The sequence below is a fragment of the Hibiscus syriacus genome, unplaced genomic scaffold, assembly GCF_006381635.1.
Source record: "Hibiscus syriacus cultivar Baekdansim isolate YM2019G1 unplaced genomic scaffold, ASM638163v2 tig00110483_pilon, whole genome shotgun sequence".
Lineage (NCBI taxonomy): Eukaryota > Viridiplantae > Streptophyta > Magnoliopsida > Malvales > Malvaceae > Hibiscus > Hibiscus syriacus.
The window spans coordinates 2,666,038-2,675,486 of record NW_024062759.1 but is presented as its reverse complement, the minus strand read 5'-3'; the positions used below and the strand labels follow the sequence as shown (position 1 = coordinate 2,675,486).

General features: G+C 36.2%; 1 long non-coding RNA gene across 1 annotated transcript; it reads left to right on the top strand.

The window, feature by feature from the left end:
* Positions 1 to 7,343: 7,343 nt before the first annotated feature.
* On the top strand, positions 7,344 to 7,801 carry LOC120129187. The gene is made up of 3 exons (XR_005516716.1): positions 7,344 to 7,385; positions 7,484 to 7,595; positions 7,709 to 7,801. It is a non-coding gene; the product is annotated as an uncharacterized LOC120129187 (long non-coding RNA).
* Positions 7,802 to 9,449: the final 1,648 nt, after the last annotated feature.

The following is a 9,449-nucleotide window of genomic DNA, read 5'->3' as shown; positions in this document are numbered from 1 at the left end:
CCTTCATGTGTGACTTGAAGCTTGTCCCATATTTATTTGACGGTTGTACACGATGAAACTCTTCCGTATTCATCTGGTCCAAGAGCACAAAAGATAATATGGATGGCTTTGGAGTTGAGCTGGAACATTTTTGTATCTCCTTCACTCCACAACCTTGGATGAGTGATAGGCTTAATGTATCCTTCTTCTACGGCATTCCATGCTCCCATGTCACTTGCTTGAATGAAGTACATCATTCTATTCTTCCAATAGGCGTAGTTAGCTCTATTGAAGAAAGGAGGTTTGTTGACGGGCATCGAATCGAGACCGGAGTCGAAGTTTGAAGCGGAGGCCATTGATGACTTTAATAATCGATATAACTCTTCCCGAATCAACTCAAGAGGCGATAAAACCTTCAAATGAGTTAGGCTCTGATACCAATTGTTGAGTTAATCGAATAACGAAATTGGCCAAGAGGGGGGTGAATTGGCAATAAAAAATTTGTGGAAGCTTTTGCAGAAAATTGAAAGTAATTGCACAGCGATTTACAGTGGTTCGACTTTCTCAAACAAAGTCTACGTCCACTACCTTAGCTATCCACACTAAGGATTTTCCAACAAATTCACTAATTTGTTCTTTCTTTTGAGGCCAAAGAGATAACCTTACAATTCCCTCAAGAGTATACCCCAACTCTTGAGAACACTCTTTTCTCAAAGAGAAGATTACAATTTTGCAAACTTACAAGAAAACCTCACAAGGTAAGATGTTTGCACAATTCTAGAACAAAGAAAAGAACACTCAAAGATGAATACAATTGAGCACAAAAAGTGTTCTTGAAAGCAAAATGAATATTGAATGAAAATAGGCTTGAAATGCTCAAACTTGAGGTTTGATGCTTTCTCTTTGATTCTCTCTTGATTCTAGTTGCTTGATGTTTCTTGTTATTGATCAATGGCTTCTAAGCTTGCTTAAATACACCTTGGATCACTTCTGAACGTTGGGGATAATTAGAGAAGATATTATAGCCGTTTTAGTGTGAAAACATTTAATAAAACAGCTTGGAGCGTGGGGGGAATCGGTTCCCTCTCATAGGGAATCGGTTCCCTAAGTGTAAAATTCAAATATTTCGACCGTTGAACAGGGGGGAATCGGTACCCCCTTGTGGGGAATCGGTTCCCTCCGAGCATTCTGGAAATCTCGGAGCCAAACCATTCAGGGGGGAATCGGTTCCTCCTATGGGGGGGAATCGGTTCCCTCTGAGTAATCTGGAATTTTTGGCTTTGAATTGGTTCGAAATACTTTGTAAAATTATTTTGAAATTGTTTTATGATTAAAACTTAATTTTACACTTAAGTAAGGATCAAAAATGATTTTTGAAATATTTGGAGTAATGTTTTGATATTCGAATAGTTATATCGAATATACTTTAGAAAATCATTTGGAAAATCTTAAAATCCATTTAACTTAATTTGTTATATCGAAATATTAAAATGTTTCAACAAAAACTGCCAGATTGCATTTGAAAAAGTAGAGGAGTATTTGTCTCACGCTCCAATCCTGATGTCCCCTATCCCAGGGAAACCCATGTTCTTATATCTATCTGTATTCGAGAACTCAATGGGTTATGTCCTGGGTTAACATGACGAGTCTGGAAAGAAGGAAAGAGCCATCTATTATTGGAGCAAGAAGTTCACCGATTACGATGTCCGATATCCTCATATCGAGAAGGTTTGTTGTGCTCTAGTCTGGGCTACAAAGAGACTCAGACAATACATGTTGTATCAAACTACATGGCTGATCTCCAGGTTAGATCCTCTAAAATACATGATGGGTGTATCTACTCTATCTGGAAGGTTAGCCCAATGGCAGATGCTATTGTCTGAATTTGATATCGAGTACGTAAGCCAAAAAATGATAAAGAGAAGTGTCATATCAGATTTTTTGGTAAGCATAACCAATGAGAACTATGAGCCGCTAAGCTTTGACTTCCCAGACGAAGACTTTATGGCTATCACCTTAGAAGAGGCAAGTAATTCTACTGACAGTTCCTGGAGAATGCATTTCGATGGTGCATCAAATGCATTAGGACATGGCATCGGGGCAATATTGATCTCACCAGAAGGGAATCATTACCCATTCACTAGCAGACTGAATTTCGATTGCACCAACAACATGGCAGAATATGAGGATTGTGTTTTAGGAATTCGAACTGCAATGGGGCAAAATATCAAGACCTTACGGGTATACAGAGATTCAGCCTTAGTAATCTATCAGCTCCGTGGAGAATGGAAAACCAAGGATATAAAGCTGGTAGAGTATCAGAAGCTAATATTGGATTTACTCAAGGATTTCGATGAAGTCACATTCCACTATGTGCCGAGAGAAGAAAATCAAATGGCTGATTCCTTAACTACCTTGGCAGCCGTATTTAAGACTAGCGGGAAGTCTGAAATGATGCCAATTGACATACAGTCGTATGAGTACCCGGCTCATTGTTACCAAATCGAAGAAGTAAAAGGCATTAAGCCTTGGTATCATGACATTCTGCAATACATCAAGAATCAGAGTTATCCACCGAGACTAACAAAAGAACCACTAGAAGGATGGCAGCTGGATATTTCCTTGATGGGGAGGTCTTGTACAAGAAAAGCCATGACCAAGTCCTATTAAGGTGTGTAGATGCAGAAGAAGCAAAAATAATAGTGGAAGAAGTACATGACGGAGTTTGTGGAACACATGCAAATGGGCACATGATGTCAAGACAAATTATGAGATGCAGATATTTTTGGTCAACACTGGAAAGTGATTGCATCAACTATGCTAGAAGATGTCATAAGTTTCAGATTTACGGAGATAAAATAAATGTTCCACCTCATCCACTTCACGTGATGACATCACCATGACATTTTTCTATGTGGGGCATGGATGTTATCGGGCAAATCCATTCGAAGGCTTCGAATGGTCACCGTTTCATTCTCGTGGTAATTGATTATTTCACCAAGTGGGTAGAGGCTGCTTCTTACTCCAGTGTTACTCAGTCAACTATTTGCAAGTTTTTGAAGAAATAAATCATATGTCGGTATGGTTTACCTGAAAGAATCATTACCGATAATGCTACAAACCTGAACAACAAAATGATGAATGCTGCATGTGAGCAATTTAACATAAAGCATCACAATTCTACTACCTATAGACCAAAAATGAACAGAACAGTAGAAGCAGTAAACAAAAATGTTAAAAAGATAGTGGAGAAAACGACTGAGACCTACTAGGACTGGCACGAGAAATTGCCTTTTTCTTTGTTCGCTTACCTAACCTCGGTACGAACCTCGACTGGGGTAACTCCATTTTCACTAGCTTATGGAATGGAAGCAGTACTGCCCATTGAAGTAGAGATTCCGTCACTCCGGGTCTTGACAGAGGTCAAACTGGATGATGCAGAATGGGTGCAATCCTGATATGATCAGCTGAACCTGATAGATGAAAAAAGACTGAAAGCCATTCATCACAGTCAAATCTATTAGAAACGAATGATTCAGGCACATGACAAGAAGGTGCGCCCGAGAATATTTCGTGAAGGAGACCTGGTGCTAAAGTGAATTTGGTCAATCCAAAAAGATTTCAGAGGAAAATGGATGCCAAATTGGGAAGGACCTTATGTCGTAAAAAAGGCCTTTTCCGGAGGAGCCCTTGTTCTGGCTGAAATGGACGGACCAGAACTGCCACATCTCGTCAATTTGGATGCAGTCAAGAAATACTTCGCTTAGGATGAAAACCCAAGATGGCATCCTAAGTCGAAAAAAGAAAAAGAAAAAGAAAAGAACAAAAAAAAAAAGAAAAAATGTTTCGGGTGAAAACCCGAAAGGGCACACTAAATAGAGAAAATAGAAAAAGAACAAAAAGAAAAAAGAGAAGAAAAAAAGAAAAATAAGGTGGGTTTAAGATGAAAACCCGCAAAGGGCGCCTTGCAACCAAGGATGGGTCCAAGTTGAAAACCCGAAAGGGCGATTTGATTATTAATTCAAGAAATCCAGACATCCCGACATCTGAATCCTCTACAAGATTAACGAGTCGGAGAAAGGTTGCACTTTCCTGAATGTTGTCGCATCTTCAAAGATCCCTTGGCAAAGGTTGCATTCAAGGACACTTAATGGCTTATCAGTTCAACAGTGCCACATTATCGAGATCTAAGACATTCATTCACACTTCATCATATATTCATTTTCCAGAATGTTTGCCATTTGTTCTTTTTTTTTTTCCTTATGAATAAAGACAATTTTTTTTCTAAATCAATTCCTTTTGAGCATCTTGGGTTGAATTTAAACCTAATGATTTATTTAATTTTGCAAAAGATAATTGCATATTACTGTACAAAGACTCTTTGAAAAGTACAGGTACTCAGAAAGCCGATCAAGGCTCATGCACATAATTGAGATGGTCGAGAAGTATTTTCCAAATCAAGGATAAAAACATATCAGATTTAAACATTTGAAGAATTCAAGATCGGGAATTAGAACTTCAAGATTCCATAATCAAGAGTCAATAAGACAGGCAACCAGAGATCGAGATTTTTCTCCAGAACCCAAAATAACATATGTTGCCTATGCATTTTAGGCATACCTAAGAGCATTTCATCCATAGCATCACATATATGCATAACTTTGCAGGTTCTAGCTAGAGTCAATTTTAACTTCACAACGAAGGATATTGGACTCGAAGTAACACCATTTACTCAAGATTGATTTTCAACTTCACAACGAAGGGGACATTCATGATTTCAACTTCACGAGGATATCGTGCTCACAAACAACATTGGATTTTAACTTCACAGTGAATGATATCCAATTCAATGCACAACTTCACAGTGAAGGGGCTTCCCAGTTTCATTCAGAGCCAATTTCAACTTCACGGCGAAAGATATTGGACCCGAAACATCCACGATTTCAACTTCACAGCGAAGGATATTGGACTCGAAACATCCACGATTTCAACTTCACGACGAAGGTTATTGTGCTCACAAACAATATTGGATTTCAACTTCACAGGATATCCAATTCAAAGCTCAACTTCACAGAGAAGGGGCTTCCCAATTTCATTCAGAGCCAATTTCAACTTCGCGGCGAAGGATATTAGACTCGAAATATCCACGATTTCAACTTCACGACGAAGGATATCGTGCTCACAAATAACATTGGATTTCAACTTCACTACGAAAGATATCCAATTTAAAGCTCAACTTCAAAGTGAATGAGTCACTTTACGATTTCAACTTCACGACGAAGGATATCGTACCCAAGAGATTGACCCAACTTCACGACAAAGGAGTCATCTGTAACACAACAACATCGAAGTCTTCATGTCAAGTTTCAGCTTCACGACAAAGTATCTTGAGCTAGTATATGATACAGAGAGATACTTGCGAAAACTTTGAGTTCGATTTTAACTTCGCAACGAAGGATATCGTGCTCTAGTTCAACTCAACCTCATGACGAGGGAATCATTTCGTAATTATAAATTAATTTTAACATTGGATTTCAACTCTACGACAAAGGATATTCGATATGGATGAAATTTGTGCCTTTTAATCTTTGCCCTATTGTCGTTACACGATAATGAGCAAAGAGAGGCAGCTATAGACACTTCATTTCGCCCTGGCCCTACTCTAAACAACTTGTTACCATCGCTGCCCCAGAGCATTAATGCTTGTTTTCTACCAATGCCTACAGATGCATGTGAGATCTGATCTAAAGTATGATTAGATTGCAAATTGCTATTTTTTTATATGTAAAAGCTATGTAAGAAAATGGCTATAAATAGCCGATTGAAAATGTAACACCAGGAGAGGAGGAAAACAATTGTAAGGGGATTACTCTCGTTTTTCAGAAGGGGATAGCAATAAAATACATATTTTTTTCCAGCAATCCTAAGGTAGTTCAATTTATATTTCAGTTTTCTTTAATTTATTTGTTTAATTTGAATGCAACTAATAATAAGAATTTTAGTTTGTAATTTTGTTCGTAGTTAACGTAAATTCCATGAGTTAAAAAAATAATTGAAATAGAGATAGAGAGTTAAGTTACCTTGCTGCAGTATGTCGGAGTAGGGGTGTCGTCGTCGTCGGGTCTAGAGTCGAGTGGTCGGTGTGGCTCTCGAATTCACTGGAAATTTGGGTCGCCATGGTTGCTCTATCGCGCTGGTGAAGGAAAATAAAGCAGAAGACTAAAAATGAAAAACTGATATGTTCACGTGTAGAAGGAAGAAAGGAAAAGATATTAAGCTTTAATTTTTTTTTGGTTAAATCACTTATCAGACCACTAGTTTTTAAGAGCTTTATATTTTGTTCATATATATTAATGATTAAATCACGCATAAGGTCCTCATGTTCAGCGTGTTTTGTGCTTTGGTCCTATCAGGGTAAAATCACCTTTAAGCTCCCTTATTTTAATGTCTTTTGCATTTTGGTCATATATTTTGTTATGTGTTACGAATATGCATATTGATTTTAATAATCTTCGAATTTAGCCACTGTTATTTTAATTTTTTTATTTATTCAGATCCTTGTTTATTTTTTATTTAGTTATTATTTTATGTTTTATTACATTTTAGTCAACATAATTAGATTTTATTACAATTTAGGCTCATGTATTTATTTTAAATTGGTTGTTGAGGATCTTATTTGTTCATATTTATTTATTAGGTCATTTTACTTTAATCCTTTAATTTTCTGTTTGTGCTATTTTAGTACTTTTTTTTTGCTATTTAATATATTAAGTTTCTGTTTTTCTCTTACAGCTCATTCATATATTTAATTCGATCCGTGAATTTTAATTACTTCTAATTTCTAATTATTTTTTATATAAATTCTATTTCGCTCCCTTTTATTTATTTATTTATTTACCTATTTTATATTTTATCTTTTAATACTAATTCTTTGTCTTTGTTGGTTTTATTTTTTTACTTTATTTATGATTTTTAGGGATAATTTTAATTGATCAAAAGATAAATAATTATGATCGAATTTTGTAATTTTAATTTTAATTTTTGTAATTAAGACAATCGATAAATTAAATGATACCGAAATGGCAGTTCTAGGGTGCTAATATTTCCTTAACTGTAACCGACTCCCGAGTCCGACATATTTATGGTAAAAATTAGATCAGGTAAGATGGTATCCGATCAACCTAAATATTTTTTAAATGATCGGTGGCGACTCCAATATTTTATTTAAATCGAAGTTAAATTCCGGGTTCACCCGAAAGGCGGTTGGGACAAGTTTCACTTATTTTTTCTGTGGCCTTCTTTCAGTTCTTTACAACACAACCTTTTGCATGTGATCCTTCAAGTTTACCCAAATATCCTCGTAACAAGGAGATCGATGCTAAGCTGCGGGACGAAGAAGCTCGAAGGTATATGTTAAATTTGATTATTATTGAATTAAAAAATCAGCGTTGTATAGATTTTATTTCTGGATCATTAAGATTAACCTCTTCTTATATTATCTTAGGCAAAGAACAGTTGGGAGCAGGTCAAGGGTTGACATCGAAAGGAGGGGGCAGAAGGAACTGGTTTCTATGACATCATCCAATTCTAATGCTGAGCTGACCACGTCGTTGCTGGTATTTTTGTTCTTCAGAAGATTTGATGCCTATTCGTTCGAATGCCAATCATATGCAACTAGATGACATTTTTTCTTCGCTAATTGCTTCGCCTCTTGCTCCTCGAATTACAGAGAATAGAACCGCATCCTAATTTGAAGAGCATGAGTCAGATGTTGAACGCTCGTAACACAGATGGATTTTCTGGTTTTTTGGTTGATCCCTCTTGTTGGTAATGTTCAAGCCTACATAGTGTTGAAAATACTATTGAGAATGGTATTTAAGGCTTGATATTTCACTTCCTTATTGAGTGATAGAGAACAAGGGGGCTCTCGCGCACCGCCGCCGCTGTCCGTCTCGTCTCGTCTCGTCACGGCTCGGCTCGGCTCGGCTCGGTTGTGGTCGTGGTCGTGGTCGTGGTAATACGTATCTTCGACACATCCGCGCGGATACTGGACTGATTTACAGCTTTGTACAGAGGAGACAAGCTGTTAATATCAAGAGTTACATGATATAATTTCGGGAGTTATAACAGCTGAATAATGATACATAACGGTGTAGTTTTGCAGTTCACATATCCAATACCTCTATACAAGCTGCAATTCTAAACCTGGCTTTCATGTGAACATATAATGTATTCTAAAACATGTGTATTCTTATGAATGCTATATTACCCAGCATGGTCGTGGTCCTAGGGGAAACAAAATCTACGTTTCGGGTCCATTACTTGTTCCATCCGAGAATGTAGATCAATTGCTTAAGGAGCATGACAGTAAGATCCAAGAATTCGCTCGAAGAGCAAGGCTTGACAAGACAAAACCTGCGAAACCACAAACTCAAGGTAAGCAAGGGACAGAAAATTCATCGTTCGTCACCTCTCGCAGAGCTGGATAGATGTTTCACTCTCTTTTCTTTTTTCGATCGTAGTGATGAAGAAGCTGGAAAATCAGGTAATCTAAGAGCAAGAGATAATTAGATTACAGGATTTACCATGTATAGTGAGTCTCCATATGGGTAAGCTCAAGGAAAAAATTATAGTATTTGAGCAAAAGAAGTACTCATTAATCTCCTTTGATTGGGTAAGATATAAATTTATCTGGAATGTAGCTGATTGCTACATTTTTTATACATCAATAATAGAATTAAGAAGAAGGATTACAATTTTGAAACTGTTTCTTTTTGTTCCTCCATTCTCGTTACATCATGTGTTTTAGTAAACTACCGTCTAATATAATGATAAAAAAAAAGTTAAATATCCATTTATTATCTGGATTTGTTGTGCTTCGTTGAAGGTCCTTTGCACACACTATTTTTATGCCTTACAGCCATTGGAAGACCTTAAGACATCTCTGAATCTTCGGCTTTCTAAGAACTTCGAACATTTAATGTGACTCATTGGCAAACTCAAACAGATTTCATATGATCTATCAGAACAAAATCTACCATCACATAACATTATTCACCTAACCTGTTAACTTACGAGTAGTTATAATAATTCTATGACTGACGCTCGTATTAAGTTCACTATAAAATTTTTAAATCAAGATTGAGAAAGGAGATATAATCTCAATGGAATTAGTTCATCCAACTCTTTTCTAGAATTTTAATATTGATTAACAATCAATTTTTTTTACTAATAATTATTTTTCATCTAAACTAATCGATCTAACAATTATTTTTCATCCAAATTATTAAAAAGAATAAATTATTAATAGTCATTTTAATCACATCTACATGATTATACCAAACTTTTTAATAGTACACAAATGATTTTTTATTTTCAACTTGATATATAAATTTGTTTGTAACGAAATCTAACATGAACCTATTGAAATTGGACCCCTAACATAAGAAAGTATAAAAATTAAAATTGAA